The 16,307-nt window shown below is 51.7% G+C and overlaps 1 long non-coding RNA gene across 1 annotated transcript; it reads right to left on the bottom strand.

The window, feature by feature from the left end:
* Positions 1-3,792: 3,792 nt before the first annotated feature.
* LOC134477717 (uncharacterized) lies at positions 3,793-15,852 on the bottom strand. Its single transcript, XR_010049875.1, has 2 exons — positions 7,836-15,852; positions 3,793-5,217 (listed from the first exon to the last, which is right to left on the bottom strand). It is a non-coding gene; the product is annotated as an uncharacterized LOC134477717 (long non-coding RNA).
* Between the last annotated feature and the right edge of the window lie 455 nt (positions 15,853-16,307).

Here is a 16,307-nt window from a genome sequence, read left to right as displayed (position 1 = left end):
GAGTCTTTGGGGAGAGGTGGCACCCAGAGAGAGGAGGACGCCAGTGAGGGGTGAGCGTGCAAATACACAGCTACACACACACTCTTGCACACCCACAGCTGTGGCTGTTTTTCCCACAGGGTAGGGTCATCTGGGAACAAGTGATGCCGGCTCCGAAACCCCAAATCTGTCGCCTCCACAATAGTGACAGCGCTGTGTAGCTCTCAGGCACCAGCGTGGCCCCAGCTCCTGGGGTCCCAGAACTGGGTCAGCCCAGCCCCGCTGGACACTCCTGGTACCACGGCAATGCAGAAAACTGGAGACGGAATCCGGAGGAAACCCAGCAGGGCTGTGGGAGTCCTCGGCTGTTCCGCCTGTGCAGGAGCCCCAAGGAGCCTTGGCCTGCAGATCTGCATGGGAGGAAGAGGCGGCTGCCTGCTGACCTTGCTTCGGGTTCTGTAGCCGGTTTAAATGTTTTACCTATTCCAAAAATAAACTTGCATTGAAGGGAACAAACAAACCTGCCACCAAAGCAGCACAGAGAGCAGCGAGCCTGATGCTGTGGCCAGCCGACCTCCTTGCCCCACGGAGCCAAGGACTTCACAAGCTTCCCCTCTCAATACAGACTGGACCCACTGCATGGAGGGTGGAGCGGTTAGTGCTAGAAGAACCCAGGGACATTTTCCCCGAGACTGCAGTCAGAGAGGAAGAGGGAACCGGGCTGCACCACACAGCAGGGCCTCAGAGCCCTGGGCTGCACGGTGAGGCGGTGCCACCCTTTGTGCACCTTTCCTGCTTTCTCTAAGTTCAACGTTTTTTAAAATTTAAATAATTTAAAAAGATAAACTATTTCCTGCCTGCAGCACTCCTGAGGTTAAGAAGATCAGGCCTCGTGCAGGACACTAGCGAACACTGTCTCTTTTCTTCCCCAGAAAGAGAAGGCTGCGGGCTCTGTGCCTTCCTGAACCCTCCCGCTGGGAAGGGCAAGTTTGCACCATGAGGCTTCTCTAAGGCAGCGAGACAGCTGGGCCAGGGTGTCTGGAGGACAAGCGCTTCCTGAAATCTACCCCTTGCTTCCCCCTCCCTCCCTATCCCCTCTCCCTCCCACTTCCCTCCTTATTCTTCCCTCCCATCCTTTCCCCTTTCTCCTTCTCTTACTTCTTAAAAATTTAACAAATTCTAACTAAAGAAGGCACTGTTGCTTACAAGCATGATGCTGTACACCAAATATCTAAACTCATTTTGTGGGACCAGAATCCTATATCTGTTACACAGAGGCCCCATTCCCTCCCTGTCCTTTCTCAATTGTCCCCTAGGGTGGACTCCTGGTCACTCGAGGTCCTCGATCTATTCCTGGTGACCAGTTACTGTGACAGGCTGACAAATTTGCTGCTGTGTTATCCCCATAATTAATTTAGGAAGGAAGAAGTCTAGGCATTGCTGCTAAATTCTCACAAGCAAGTGAGAACACAGCCAGGCTGATGTCACGGAGCTGAGGAAGTGACCTTGTACCACAGATGTCATGTGCAGAAATGCCACGGTATTTTAGGGATGGGTGATCTGTTTCCCTAATTGAACTTCTAAGTGACTTATTGGTGAGTCTGCTCATACTCTTGCACACTTGCACACTCCTAGTGTGCAAATCGACTCCAGACCTCTGTTCACACTATTTAGTAGTGACCACATAGACCCAGAGGACACTTGTGGACTCCCTGCATGGCCAGTGACCTCCCCTGTGGGCCCTGCTTCTCTCCCCAGTTCTGCATGTTGGAGGCCTGGTACTCAGGGTGGCACTGAGGGAGTGGGGTGTAAGTCTGGCCTCCTTTCTTTGGGCCTCCTCCCACATGTACCCCACCCGAGATCCTCCCTAGGACCCCTGGGACTTTGAGCCCCGTAAACCTCTTCTGCTATAAGGCGACCCACCTCCTGGCTTCCCTTGTAGTAACGGGAAACTGACTGATACACAGCTGCATTTTATCACACTGGTTGTTGGGTCAGGCCACTCCTGTGTGTGTGTTTACACGTGCACGTGTGTACATGTGTGTACAGGCCACACTACCCACAGCCTTGTTGGTACCTACTCCCTACCTTCCCACCGGACTTCACAGACAGGTTGCACACTGTGCCCCAGGAGGATGGCATCAAGGCCACCACACTGCCCAGCCGGGGCCATGCTATGATGGGCAGTGTGGTGGAGTCAGCATCCACTGCACCCCAGAGAGCCCTGGGTCGGTCACATGTGAGGCTCAGCATGGTGGGGATGGTGCATCCAGGCTCCCCACAGAGGCCGAGTGGTCAGCTGTGGCTTTAGGGCAGACTTGGGTCCTCCTTGCACGTCCCTCCTTTTTCACCCCTGTCTAGCGCTCAGCTTCCGGCTCAGCAAAGATGAAGATGCAGTGAAAGGGAATAAGGCAGGTGTCCCCATCCCAAGGTGGGGACAACTTCACCCTGGAAGCCTTGGTACCCCAGGTCCTTACCATCTGCAGCAGCAACAGCGTCCAGGTCGCCCCTGTCCCGGGAGGAGATGAAGGCTGGGGTCACACAGTGGGTCATGTGATTAGGGATTGCCATGCAAGGCTGTCTGAGCCCCAGAGTCACATTCTTGACTTTGGGACCATGTGGCCGGCCCTTTGTCCTTGGCTGAGGCTGGCATGGACCTAGAGAGCACCCGTGGAGTCCTGTTCCCTGCTCCTCCAGGCCCTAACTTCATTTGCACAAAGCAGGAGTCTACTTGTGGTATGCTGTCCTGCTATGGCCTGGCCAGGAAGGGACCCCACGGTGCAGGTGAGATCCTCAGTGAGTCCAGGCCCCAGCGGGGGGAGCTCTGGGGCGGAGGAGGTCCGTGTGTCTTGGAAGTCCCCGTGGGCCGCCACACATCGCAGCCCCCAGAGTTGGTTGTCTCAGCACTTTCTGTTTTGTTTTTGTGTTTTCAAAACACAAGAGTAATTGGGAGACTAATGGGTAATAAGCTCTGCTCAAACTCAAATCATTAACTTGAAAAACGTGGTCTGCTGACAGGATTATTTTGGAATGTGCGTGGCACGTATCTGAAGGAAAGCTTTTCACAGTAAAATCTTAATCCCAAGATGCTGGTAACCACTGGACCTGCCACACACACAGACAGGTCCCAGGCCCGAGCAGGAGGTGCTGCCAGCCACCCTGGGTGAGGTCCACGGCTTTGGGGTGACAGTGACCAAGCCCCCTCTAGGATCCTGAGAAGACAGATTGGGTTCCAGACTCTCGGGGTTGGTAATTGAGCTCATTCCTGAAGGGCCCTGGAGCACAAAGGCACTGAAGCGAAGCCCTGGAAGCCAGGGGTGTGGATGGGGCCCCCGAACTTTGGTAAAGAAAACATTGCCACCAGGCTGCAAGGGTAAAGCTACGGAGAGACCAGAGCCTTGCTTTTCTCACACGGTGCTGGGATGGAATCCAGGTGGGCACTGCTGAGCCACCTCCTGCCCTTTACACTGTGATGTTTCATTTGAGAAAAGGTCAGGTGGGTTGCTCAGGTCAGCCTCCAACTTGGGATCCTCCTGCCTCTGCCTTCTGAGTCACTGGGATCATACGCTGCATCTGCGTGTCGGTTCTCTGTGGGAGGAGAGAAGGGAAGGGGAGAGGACCCAGGCCACCTGCACCCATGCACCTGTGTCCTGAGTCCTTGGGTGCCACCCCCATGCTCCCGACCGAGAGAGGACATGACTGTGTTTCTTCCTCCCTCAGCAACAGGCCGGCCTTCCATGGACTGGCCTCTGCAGTAGCCATCCTGGCGGTCTTCTGAGGACTTCCTCACAGTGCTATTGATCTACATCTCCATTTTCCATCTTGTTTGCTCTCCCAGGGGCAGGGTTACCTGGGCAGGACCTGCAGGACCGGATCCCAGTGCATGACACTCTGGGCCTGTCCTGGACCCAGGCTGAGCACAGAGCGTGTGGGTGCCCAGCCTCAGGAAGCCATGTGGGCAGCTCGGACTGCCTTCAGATGGCCGCCTGCTGGCCCAACCGAGAAGACACTGTCCTGGCAACATGACCAGGTGAGGTCTCTCACCTCAGGGATCTGTGAGGCGTCAGGGTTGCCCGTTCCTGTACTTGCACTCCGGACTGGGTGACACTGTGCCTGTGATCGCCAAGGGTGCAGGGCTGGCTCTGGGTTCTCTCTGCAGGGTGGTGGCTGCATCCACACCAGACCTGTCAGCACGGAGAGCCGTGGGGAGCCCTGACAAGGTGGGGGTGCCCCACAGAGGTATCAGCCCTGGGACATGCCCACCACAGGGGAAGCTGGTCTGTCCCCTGCTGTGGGTGCTGCCGTTGGCACTGTGGTCTCCCCAGGGGGTGATGAGTTCCTCAGTCCTGAGGAATTGTGGACAAAGTCCCCCTCAAAACCCAGGAGAGTCCACCCAGATGCTTCTTGTCCCAGTGTGGGGTTTGGAAATCTCAGCCATGTTGTTTCCCAGGGTCCCCAAGATGACACAGACACCCAGTTGAGTCTCCTGGAGCCTGCTGACCATAGAGAGCCCACAAGAGCCTCCTGAGGTCCAGATCGCCGTCCTGGTGCAGGCTGCGGGGTGTCCCTGAGCACCCAGCTCTGGAGCTTCCATCAGAACTGCTCTGGCATGGCCGGTGTGTGCAGTCCCAGAAGCACCAACATGGCATTGCCATGGTTCCCCTGGGTGTGCACCACAAGTGTCCTGTGCATTCAAAGACTCACTTTGGAGCTGCGGTGCAGCCCAGAGAGCACGTGCCTCATGTGTGGCCCGGGTCTCCAGCACCTTGCTGTGCACAGGCAGCTCTGATCCCTGTGTCCTGACACAACTGCTGTGTGTGTGCATGGAGATCTGGTGCCTGCACGCTTGCACAGGCTCTGTGTTCTCCGTGGACAGAAAGCATGATGGACCCACCACTGACCACATTTTCCCATTTGTCTTAACCAATTCAGAAAACATGAACCCTGATGGCCCTCGCTGGCCCCCGTCAGTCTCCAAGCTGGTCCTGCGATCTGCGGTGGGCATCCGAGCCACAGTTCGTGTCCATCTGGGGGTCAGAGCGCCAGAGCAGGGAGAAGCCATGTTAGCGTGTGGTGGAAGGGAGGACTCCAAAGCCCTGTGCAATGCAGGACCACTCATGTCGGGCCGCACGTGCAGAAGCCCCGAGGTCTTTGCTGATGGGCTTTGTCAGCCAGGGGCTCAGCCATGGCTAACACAGCATCTGCCCACCTTGGCTCCAGGCTCCAGAATCAACTTATCTAAAAAAAAAAAAAAATAACTTCAATGCTTCTTTTCTAGTTTTAAAAATAACCTCCAGCTCCCTTTTGTACATGCGCCAAGCCCGCTCCAATCCTAAGGCTCCACCACCATCCCACTGGGGATTTCACCCTCATTCACATCCCTAAAACACTAATGAGTCTACCTAAAATGGGGACGTGGCCTTTGTGGCCTTCAGCTCACCCTTAATTCAGCCACAGCAAAAAATATTTCTTCCCAACCACCAAAAAGACTCAAATACCTAACAAGTCAATTAAACATCCCCAGGCTCTGGGAGACATCGAACCAAAAACAAAACAAAACCCCCAGCATTCACGAAGACATGGGGCCGGGAGGGCTGCAGGCCTGTGACCCCTCCTGACCCAGTGTGGACCTGCGCAGCACCAGCCCCGACAGGGACACCCCTCGGGCTTCCAACGGCTGGTCTGTCACCTGTGCTGTTCCCCAGCTCCCTCCCTCCGGTGGACCCTGGGCTGCGCTCTGCGCTCTGCGGGTGATACCTGCTCCTGCCTGCCTGGGATCCCGCAGCTCTCCACCTCCTGGGCCACCTATTCCATCCTCAATCTTATTCTGTGACTGCCTCAGCATCGTGTCTGCTGTCCTGCGAGCCGGGACGGTGCCCAGCGTGTCGCTCACAATCGGGGGAACGAGGAGGGCCAGGCGGACAGACCCACTGGCCCGGTGTCAGGCTGTGACTCGCTGGGCATCTGCGAACTCTTGAAAGCCTCTGGGGCTGCCAGGAGGGCTGCGGGGCAGCAGCTCACTGGCTGTCCTTGGCCTGGCCCAGTGTGGCCCATGTGGCCTTTGTGTCAGGACTGTTCCTACCGCCCAGCCTGGCTGGGACCTGCAGAGGCTGCATGCCTGTCAGTGCCCCCTGCCCCGATTCCAAACTCACGCTGCCTGCTCCACCAGTGACCACAACCTCCGCAGAGCAGGCCCACTGGAGGCCAGCCCGGACTTCACACTGGGTCACACACTTTTTATACTGGTAAGTTTTATTTTTAAAAAGTTCTGTTATAAAACTATGTCCTTCCAAAAATAAAATTATTTAATACTGAGACGTATCCATCTCCATCTAGAGGTGTCAGGGACCCTGAGGCAGGAGCTTCGACCCTTTTCTGTCAGCGGCCTGAAGTTCTGAGAGGGTGAATTCGGCCACTCAGCCTCACACAGAGCAGGTTCTCCATGACACTATGGCATTAGCGTCTTTCGGAGGAAAGTTTTGGGGCCTTTGAGCTATTTTTAAAGTCCTGGGCACTGAACTCAGTCACACTGAGCCCCTTCCACAGCCCCTTCATTATTATTATTATTTTTAGACAATGTCTCGTTAAGTCATCAACTTGCCCAGCCAGGACTTGAACTCTGGATCCTCCTGCCTCAGCCTCCCAGAATGCTAGAATTAGAGCTATGCACTCCTTGACTGGAAAGAATTGTTTTAGGAATTGTCAAAACTCCCAAGTTGCTTTTAAAAGTGAGTTTGAAACTGTGTATACCTTTGATTTTTGTAGAGTATACTTTTATGAAAGCCTGTTTATGCTATAAACCCAGAGATGCAGGCTGAGTCACAGTAAAGCTCACTAAATGGAAGATACTATCAATTCTGTTTTTAAATAAAGCTTGTAAATGCTTTAGTGCAAATAATTTATAAAATGTATTTAAATCAACTTCATGGAGACATAACTTACCTCCAGTAAAACCACTCAGTTCAAGGTAGATGAGGCTGGACATCTTGCACCTGCCCTGATTTTCCCCTTTTTATCAGGAGTAAGATCTGTCCTAGAGCTACCCGAAATGGAATTATACCAAGACCTCTGAACTGCATGAAAAAACAACCGCATTCTGAGATTCTAACATGTAGCTGCTCATTTCAGCAGTTTGCTCTTTTTGCAGGCTGAGTTATATTCCACTGGGTGAGGTACCTCCAGTATACTTCTTAGCCATTTTCTGAACAACTATGAACAGAGCCGCCCTGAGTCTTTGCATGGACGAACATTTCAGTTCTCTTCGATAACTCTTGGAACAGAACTGCTGGCTCAACAGGACGGTGAATGTCTAATTTTGGGAGAAACTATCTGACGGTCTTAAGTGACTCTATATCCATACACACAGTGGAATACTATTCAGCCACAAAAGGGAAACCCTGTCATTTGTGAAACTGAGATTATAATGTTAAATAAAATAAGCCAGACCCACAAAGACAAGTATGGTGTGGCCTTGCTCAGCTGTGGAATCTAAGAAGTTGTTCTCATAGAGGTGGGAAGCAGAGTGACGGTCGCCAGAGATGGGGGCAGGGACTGACTTTGGGGAGGCTGAGTCAGGAGGGGCAGGAGAGAAGAGGGGGCCATGCCCTCACAGCGTAGCAGCACACAGCAGGAGGTGGCCACAGGGCCTGATTTGGATCAGACACAGCAGTACCCACGGAACCAGAGCACCACCCTGCCTGCTACAGTCTCAGGAAACACGACACGCCGAAGCTTGAGCCGGCCACATGCCTGACCACTGCACCAGCAGTGCCTGCTGAGGCCTTTAGACGCTGGGAGCCAGAGGTCAGCCTGAAGCCCGGTCAGCACCACCCCATCTTCCCCTGCTGGCCACTCACCTCTCTGCTGAGGCTCCTGCCTGGGCTTTTGCTGTGGTGGCTGCTTCTTTATCCCACCGTGGAGTCAGGAAGCCTCGCTGTGCTTCTGGCCTTGCAGAGAGATGAGGATGCCATGCCAGGCAGGGGCTGCCTGGGAGACCCCGTCTACAGGGAGGATGTGTTGTGACGTTAGAAAAGCAGGGCCAGGCGTGGCCACACCGATGACCCTAGCACTCTGGGGTTGAGGCAGAAGGGTCACAGGTCCAAGCCCAGCCTAGGCGGCTTAGAAACTTGGCAAGACCCTGACTCAAAATTTCAACAACAGCAACAAAGAAACAATAGGATACACATGTTTGGAGCAAGAAGAGGGAATTTGAGGACTCACAGTAATGTGTGCTCTACCATAATAAATTAAGGTAAGGAAATATATTCACCATGGTTTCAGTCACACCATCTACAGAGAGTGGGAAGATCCGAAGCCGGCACTTGAGAGTTACTTCATGGTCTGTGCATCCACAGGATATGGGGTCCGGCTCCTTTCTGCCCATAGGACCAGATAGAGCCTTGTGGCAGAGACCTGGGACCCCAGTCTGCAGCAAGAGCCCTGCAGGGCCAGAGACAGCACCCACAAAAAACGGCAGTCTGGGAACCAGGCATGTCCCGAAACTTCCCTCCCGTGCAGGAGGAGGGCCCCACAGGCCAGCGCAGACCCAGGGTTAAAGGAGCAAAGCGACCTTGTAAATGTGCCTGGCTGGGAACAAAACCCAAGGGCTACAGCATCAAACGGCCCGGCCCCGCAACACAGACTAGGCCACCCTCAGTGGCTTCACTGACCTCTCCACTATAGGCGCTCAGCCTGAGTGTGTCCTCTGAGGGTCATGGAGTGAGGTCACTCACAGTCTCCCTCGGCCTTTCGCCTGCTGCTGGACTCTGTGCGCTGAGAGCTCCCAGACTTAACCGTTAAGGGTGGGCTGAGTGCAGTGCGGAACCAACGAGGCCAAACCTCTCCAGGGCTGCTACCTGCTACGACACCACTTACCTCTCCCTGTCCACTCCTTTCGAAATATCTGTCCACTCTTACGGCAGCCCAAGCCCTGAGGGAGCCCAGGTCTCACAGGAAACCCTTGGCCTGGGGCGCCCATAACCTGCTGTGCCCAGCTTCCATTTTGAGGAACCGGAAGCAGTTGGGCAGTGGGTACGGGTCCCTGGGAGTTTTTCTAGCAATGTCTGTGCCCTCTGGGGACGTTCTTCTCGGCTGTGCCTTCTCCCTGGGGATGTTCAAGGAACACCGGCTGGGGGTGACCATCCTGGGGGGTCCAGACAGGTGCGGTGGCCACACTGACACTTGATCATGGCAGGGAGGGATCCGTGTGATTCTATGTCCTACAGCACCTGGTAACCCTGGAATAATAAAAGCTTCAGAGGAAATTAGTTTTTAGATTGAATGAATTCATTCTGATGTTCAGTTTCCAGACAGTAATTGTCCTTCCTTAGTCCAGCAAGACCCGAGCTATAAAGTCAAAGAGCAGAGTGGCCAGGGTTACTGTTGGAGCTGCTGAAGCTGAATAGATGTGCAGGGCTGTGGTGTGGCCTGGACATGGCGGACCTGAGAACAAGAAGACACCTCAAGAGGCAAGACAGGCCACAGCTGAGGCCTCCTGAAGACTTCTGGATAGTTTTCTTAATTAGCATCCTCTGTTACTCTGAGGGGTCCTTGAATCCCTCCCAAGATCCTGCTCAGGTTTCCTCCATTGTCCACTCAACTGCCTGCTTGTTCTGATTAAATATGGGCTATCCAGGATCAGCCAGCTGACCAGCTAGCAGAGTTACAAGCTCTGCCAAGGATTTTAGTCCACCTGGAGCCCTAAGACCATGCCGCTTGTCTCATTCCTTTGAGCCTTCACCATGCACCCATTTGGGGAATCGGGGATCTAGGCACAGACCCCAACAGGTTAAGATGCCAGGAGAGAAGACACAGTCCTGGGCTGAGGCTGAATGGCCCTGAGCTCAGCATGGGTTCCCATTGAGGGGGCCTGACTTCTCTACTGGCCACTTGTGCAGGCCAGGTTTGAGACGCGGCACCAAGGAATTGATAAAAATATATTTAAAGCATGGCATACTGTAAAATAGTTATTTTGACATTTGACGAAAACAAAAAAGATTCCCAAAGGTGTATGAAGAGAAGAACGTGCTGACACCACAATCTTTGCTGTGTACCCTCATTAAGCAGGATTGGCACTGAGTCCCAGGAAAAAGATTTTCTTTTTTCCTTTTTTTTTTTTTTTTTTTTTTTGTCTTTTTCCTTTTTATCGGTACCAGGGATCGAACTCACGACCGCCTGCTTGCAAGGCAGGCGCTTATGCCGCTGAGCTAAATCCCCAGCCCCAGGAAAAAGATTTTCTTTTTTTTTTTTTTTTTTTTTTTTTTTTTTCATTACTCCTTAGTGCTTATTACTTTTGGGGAGGGGGGGGGGAGAATACAGTCAAATATGGCAAAACAAAGCTGTCAGTCAATACCAAGGATAGACATAGCACATGGTGTAGAACACAGTACAAGTTTATCAACTATGGTTATCAACGTTGTCCCTTGTTTCCTTAAAAAGAATTGTCTATCTCATTAGATATTATAAAGTTGGACAAAACAGTAGAGAACAAGACCAATACAACTTAGGCATTGTAAACATTACAGGACTTCCAAAGAAGACAATAGTCAAACCAGAATGGGTATCTTAGTGAATCTTATTGTCTTCAAAGTAGTTGCCTATGTCTTCAAACTTGATACTACCATATAGAATGGAACAGAGTCTAATCAGTCAAAACAAGATCGTGGGAGTACTACAGGACTTCAAAACAAGTTAATAGGAAATCAAAAAGAGTTATTATTTATATATCCTAATTATTTGAATTTTTTCTTTAATTAAGACAAACATAAGAAATGACTAATTTTTTTAAAACAATAAGGGGGAGATTGAGATAAAACAGGACATAACAATATAACAATAGAGGTCACAGCATGACTGTTTCAACAACCTAGTACTTCACCACCATATAACCTGACTTAATAGTAGTTACCATAGTGTCTTTTTCCTTGAAATATTTGGATAAAACTTCATATACTCTAGCTTCAAATATTTTCAAATCAAGAAGCCCAGAATAAAGCCTTTCTAATTAATGAGTGAAAACTTTATAAGGCTCCAAGGCCACCTAATGGGGAATCATGATTACCACATATTTTTATATATTTGAATCATTACTTACATTAGGGAAACTATTCGGTATTCACACATGCGAGATTGATTTATTTCACTTATGAGTATGGTCTCAAGCTGCGCCCATTTATTGATAAATATCTCAATGTGATCCTTCTTTATAGCTGAATAATACTCCATTGTATAGAAATACCACAACTTTTTTATCCATTCCTCAGTTGATGGACACTTGGGTTGTTTCCATGATCTGGCGATTACAAATTGTGCTGCTATAAACATAGGTGCACATATATCACTGTGGTGTGATGCTTTCAGTTCTTCTGGGAATATGCCTAGAAGTGGAATAGCTGGAATAAATGGGACTTCCAGTCCCAACTTTTTGAGAAATCTCCAGACAGATCTCCACAAAGGCTGTACCAGTCTACACTCCCACCAGCAGTGCAGGAGAGTTCCCTTTTCCCCACAGCCTCTCCAGCATTTGTTGTCGGTTTTCTTGATCCTGGCCATTCTTTCAGGAGTGAGATGGTATCTCAGTGTGGTTTTAATTTGCATTTCTCTAATGACCAATGATGATGAGCATTTTTTCATGTATTTATTTGCCATTTGCATTTCTTCATCTGAGAATTGGGTATTCATCTCAGATGCCCATTTTTGGATTGGATCTTTGAATTTTGGAGGTCTGAGTTTCTTTAATTCTTTATATGTTTTAGACAAGAGGCCCTTGTCTGAGAGAGAGTTCACTAAAATCTTTTCCCAGTTTGTGGGTTTTCTTTTCACTATGCTGCAGATTTCTTTTGACATGCAGAAACTTTTTAATAAGAAGTGGTCCCAGTTATTGATTCTGGGAAGTATTTCCCGTGCAGTTTGAGTCCTGTTCATGAATTCTTTACCTACTCCTATGTCTCCAAGGTTTCTACCTAATTTGTCTTCCAATAGATTTAGTGTTTCTGGGAAAAAGATTTTCTTAATCCTAACACTGTTGAGGCTTCATAAAAACTCCAGATCCATATCCTAACAATTGAGAAACCAAATTATCCTAACAGCCAAAGCACAGGTCCTCTTGCAAGACTAAAAGATGATACACTCTCGCTGTGAGCCAGCGGAAGAATGTGGAGCATTTTAACACTGGGTGACAGTGCGCTCTTAGCACATATTTTGGAAACAGCTCAAAGTACTAGTTGACATTTCCTGGCTGTGCTTTAAGCCTGCAGGGCTGCTCCGAGCCTGTGTGTAAGGGGAATCCAGCTCTGGGCTGTGGAAACCCGCCTGGTCGGTCACATGACCCCAAGGACGCACAGGGCAGGGCCTGCTGGCCTCTGCTCCTGCTTCCCCGCCAGGCCACACCTGCCCCGAACCACAGCAGCACCTAGGCCTGTCTGGGCTCTGATCTCCAGCTTGTGGTGACTGCTAATTGGTTAATTATGCACTGCAGCATACAGCAGTACCTTGGTCCGTGAACTGCACTCCCTCCACTATTCTGGTGGCAAACCGAACCGGACGAGAACTGCCTATAAGGTCAGTGTTGACCCTAACTGACCATTGGGTTGGATTCTGTTCTCGTCCAGTTGGTTTGTGAGCCAGAATCCTGGGAAGAATTAAGTTGGGGAACCGAGGGAACATTGTTCTGTAACTGTACTGAACACTTAGTCCAGATGGAAAAGCTTCATTTTAGAGTTTGTAATGATAGAAATTTTTAAATCTATTTTGATTTCCTAAAATACTTCTGTGGCAGAGATGTAGAAGATCCACGGAAGTCTCTCAGGGTTAGAATGATTTACATGGATGGAATTCTATTGGTGGAGAAGAATGAAATATAAATTTGAAATAAATAAAGGATAAGATTTTCAGATAATGAAAGAGTTCTGGGCAGCAGGGCAGGGGTTCCAGAGGTCGGTCTCACAGGCACGTTCAGCTCGGAGCTCTGCTGCCCAGCACAGTGACCACCAGGGACCCTGGCACACTGAGCTGAGCCGAACTGAGCAGTGTCCCCCACATGCAGGGTCAGCAGGGTCACAGCGACCTTGGCCTCTCAATGTGTCCTGTGTGGTCCTGCTCTCCTGACTCTGGATGGTGAGATGCAGCCCCTAATGGGGCTCCCAGGTCCCAGAGCTGCAGACGTCTCAGGGTACAGCTGCCCGACCCACTGCGTCTGCTATAAGGTGGAAGCTCCACGTCCGCACCCCTCCAAACCTGAGGATGCCTTCCCATGCTGGGCATCAGTTGCGCAGGGAAGTGCTTAGTTCCTGGACCCTAACTCAGGTGTGAGGGCAGGATTCTCCAGAGGATCCCTCCTAAGGGTCGTCCTGACAGCTGAGAGGAGGAAGGCTGTGAACCTGGACTGTGACCCGAGGGGCGCTTGGCAGACACAGGGAAAGTGTTTCCCCCCGGCTGGAGGAGCCCAGGCCCAGAAGGCCATGGAGTGGAGATCACCCCAAAATGAACAAGCAATAGAGCCTCGGCCTTGCACAGGGCCCAGGGGCCTGGGAGGGCTGACAGGAAGTGGACACCAGCGCCCATCAGCTGTCAGGAGAAAAGGATGAATGGCAAAGGTGGACTACAAGCCTCAGTATGCAGGGTAAACAGAAGGTGGTCACTCAGCTGGGTCTAATGGGGCATGCCCGTAATCCCTGTGTTCTGGGAGACTGAGCCATTAGAACCCAAGTCAGAGTCCAGCTGGGACAAGTGAGTGAGTCTGTCTCAAAGCAATGAAAAAGCTGGGGGTGTAGGTCAGTGTGAAGGCCTAGATTCAACCTTCAGTGGCACTCATGCATGCATACACACACACACAGAGATGCATATGTACACATGCACACATTCATGCACATGCACACATAGTTTAAAGTCAGCAGAAGAGCAGAACAGCACCCAGAGGGCACAGGGCACCTGCACTGCTGCCACTTGTCCTGCTGCCACCCCCTCGGCTCCTGTCCTCAGGTCTGGGTCCCATTCATGACTGAACTTGCATCACGGCTTGTCACAGGCCTGGCGTCTTCTCCTGACTCGGGCTGCTGTCAGGGCCCAGGTCACAGGTGCATCGTGGGCATGGCCTGTCCCCAGGCACTGGCTGCACTACATGAGACTTGACAGCTGTGGGCAGGAGCTGCCAGGTTGGGCACACTACACACTCGCTTCCCCGAGAAGAGGGGTTGGGAAGGAGCTCCGGAGTGAGGATGCAGCCCCAGGCCAGCAAGGAGGAGGAGGAGGGCAGCCAAGTGGGAGCAGGGCTGAGGGACAGTGCCAGCTGCAGCCACCAACAGGACTCAGCGCGGCCTGGACCCCTCTCCAGGCACACTCGGGATCTGCTGTTGAAATGCACACAGTGTCCCTCCACGGGCCTAGGATACATTCATGCATTGTATGATGTGCCATGTGCGGGAAGCAGCAGAGGCCCAGCCCGTGGGAGGAGGGGATGCTAGCCGGGCTCCAGCTTTTTGAATTGGGGAGGGGAATCTGGGCCGAGTCACTTCCTCTCTCTACCCTGGCTGCGTGAAATGGGGCGACAAGAACTGCGGGGGATCAAAGCATAAAATAGAGATCACCACTCAGAAACTGTGGAAGTCAACAAACAAGCAGTCAACAACATGCACAGCAACTGTGCCATTAGACAAGCACACATACAGCAGGGCACACGCACCGCCAGGCATACGCACAGCAGGGCACACGCACAGCAGGGAACATTCACAGCAGGGCACTCCATTCGTGTGAAGAGGAACTGGGCCCTGCCCTGGGCAGGCTTTGTTCTGGAGCCCGCAGATGTGGGCATGGTGATTCTGTCGCGGTTATCTAATCAGGCTTTCTAGTTTTAAAATGAAGCTGATGCTGGAAAGGTTTGGAGACTTTGCCTAGGTCACACAGTGAAGAGGAGGCTGAGTGTAACTGCCTGACTGCCAGCCTGTCTGCTGGTAGCAGGCTGCCATCCCTTTCTGGTTTATACATAGAAGCATTAAGGCTGTTTCCACCAGGCCCAGGACTCCCCCTGCCCTCGAGCGGTGAAATCTTGAGGTCTAGTCCCCACTGGGAAGACAGATTTCTGTGCCACTGCACTCTGAGATAAAGAGCTCAGGCCCTGGCAGCTGGGAGGGAGAGAGCAGGGACCCGAACATCAGAAGGGTGAACACTGTCCTTGACCTGGGAAGATGGAGCCAGCCAGCCATGGTGCCTGCCTTTGGCTGGAGGGGCCTGGATGCGCCCCTGGCCAAGGGCAGCTCCATCTGCTTTGCATCAGTTCATCTCCAGATAACCTTGGACAGGTCTCTGTGGGGCCAGAGCTGGCACCAGGAAACTCAGACATCCATCAGCTCTTTACTTGGCCTGGGAAATGGCTGTGGAGCTTGGGGTGATGCTGCTCTAACAGAAGAGGCTGGACTCAGCCTCTAACCCAGACCTGCAGAAAGATTCAAGCCAAAGACAGCTTAGCCCAGAAACCTGGGGTGGTGACGGCTGCACCGTGACCTCTGCACCCCATGTCTCTGAAGGCGAGCTGATTTTTCTGTTTTGTTTTTGAGACAGGGTCTTGCTCTGTAGTCCAGGTTGGCCTTGGATTCACTATGTAGTCCAGGCTGGCCTCAAACATGAGGTGCTCCTCTCGCCTCAGCCTCTGGAGTGTTGGGATTACAGGCGTGTACCCCTATGCCCTACTCGATGGCAAATTTAAAACGGTAAGTGCTCTCATGTTTAGGATACACGGGGCTCGGCACCGGCCCAGCCCCAGGGAGCCCCTTCTACCGGCTGTCCCCCCACCCCACTTTGTACCCCAAACTGTGACTGCCACATAGGACTTCTGGTTCCGATGGGACTCACGAGACTGGGGTACAGTCGCTCCTCCAAGTAGGTTTCTGTCCTTTGCAGTAAACTAAAAAGGTAGTAAGTGTGGGATAAACCAAGGCAGCCTCTTTCTGTTAAGCATCATTTCTTAGACAATTAAATTGTTTTTCTACCGAGTGAATACTTTCCTTGTCTAATGCCTTCCAGTACCAAGTGCTGACCTTGTAACAGGGTACAAATAAACTTAGAGGAGGTATCATCAAAAAGACCATCCGGGCAAGGACGCCAAGGATGCAGGGTCACTGGAATGCAGGAAATGGTTTGGAAAAGCCTCACAGTGTAAGGCACAGCTGCTGTGTACCTGGCTGGCAGAGCACTTGCCCGGCACATGTGAGGTCCTGGGTTCCGTCCCCACTACAACAAAAAAGGAAAAGTTAAACCTACAGTAACCATATGTTATGGTTTATGTCAGTGGCCCCCAGGCCTCATGCCTTTGCATTATGCATCTATAATTGGTTCAT

This window comes from Cavia porcellus, unplaced genomic scaffold (genome assembly GCF_034190915.1).
Source record: "Cavia porcellus strain 051 isolate PalLab524CR breed Dunkin Hartley unplaced genomic scaffold, mCavPor4.1 scaffold_9, whole genome shotgun sequence".
NCBI classification, from domain to species: Eukaryota; Metazoa; Chordata; class Mammalia; order Rodentia; family Caviidae; genus Cavia; species Cavia porcellus.
Note: the sequence above shows the minus strand (reverse complement) of the source record. Positions and strands in the feature narration are given on the sequence as shown.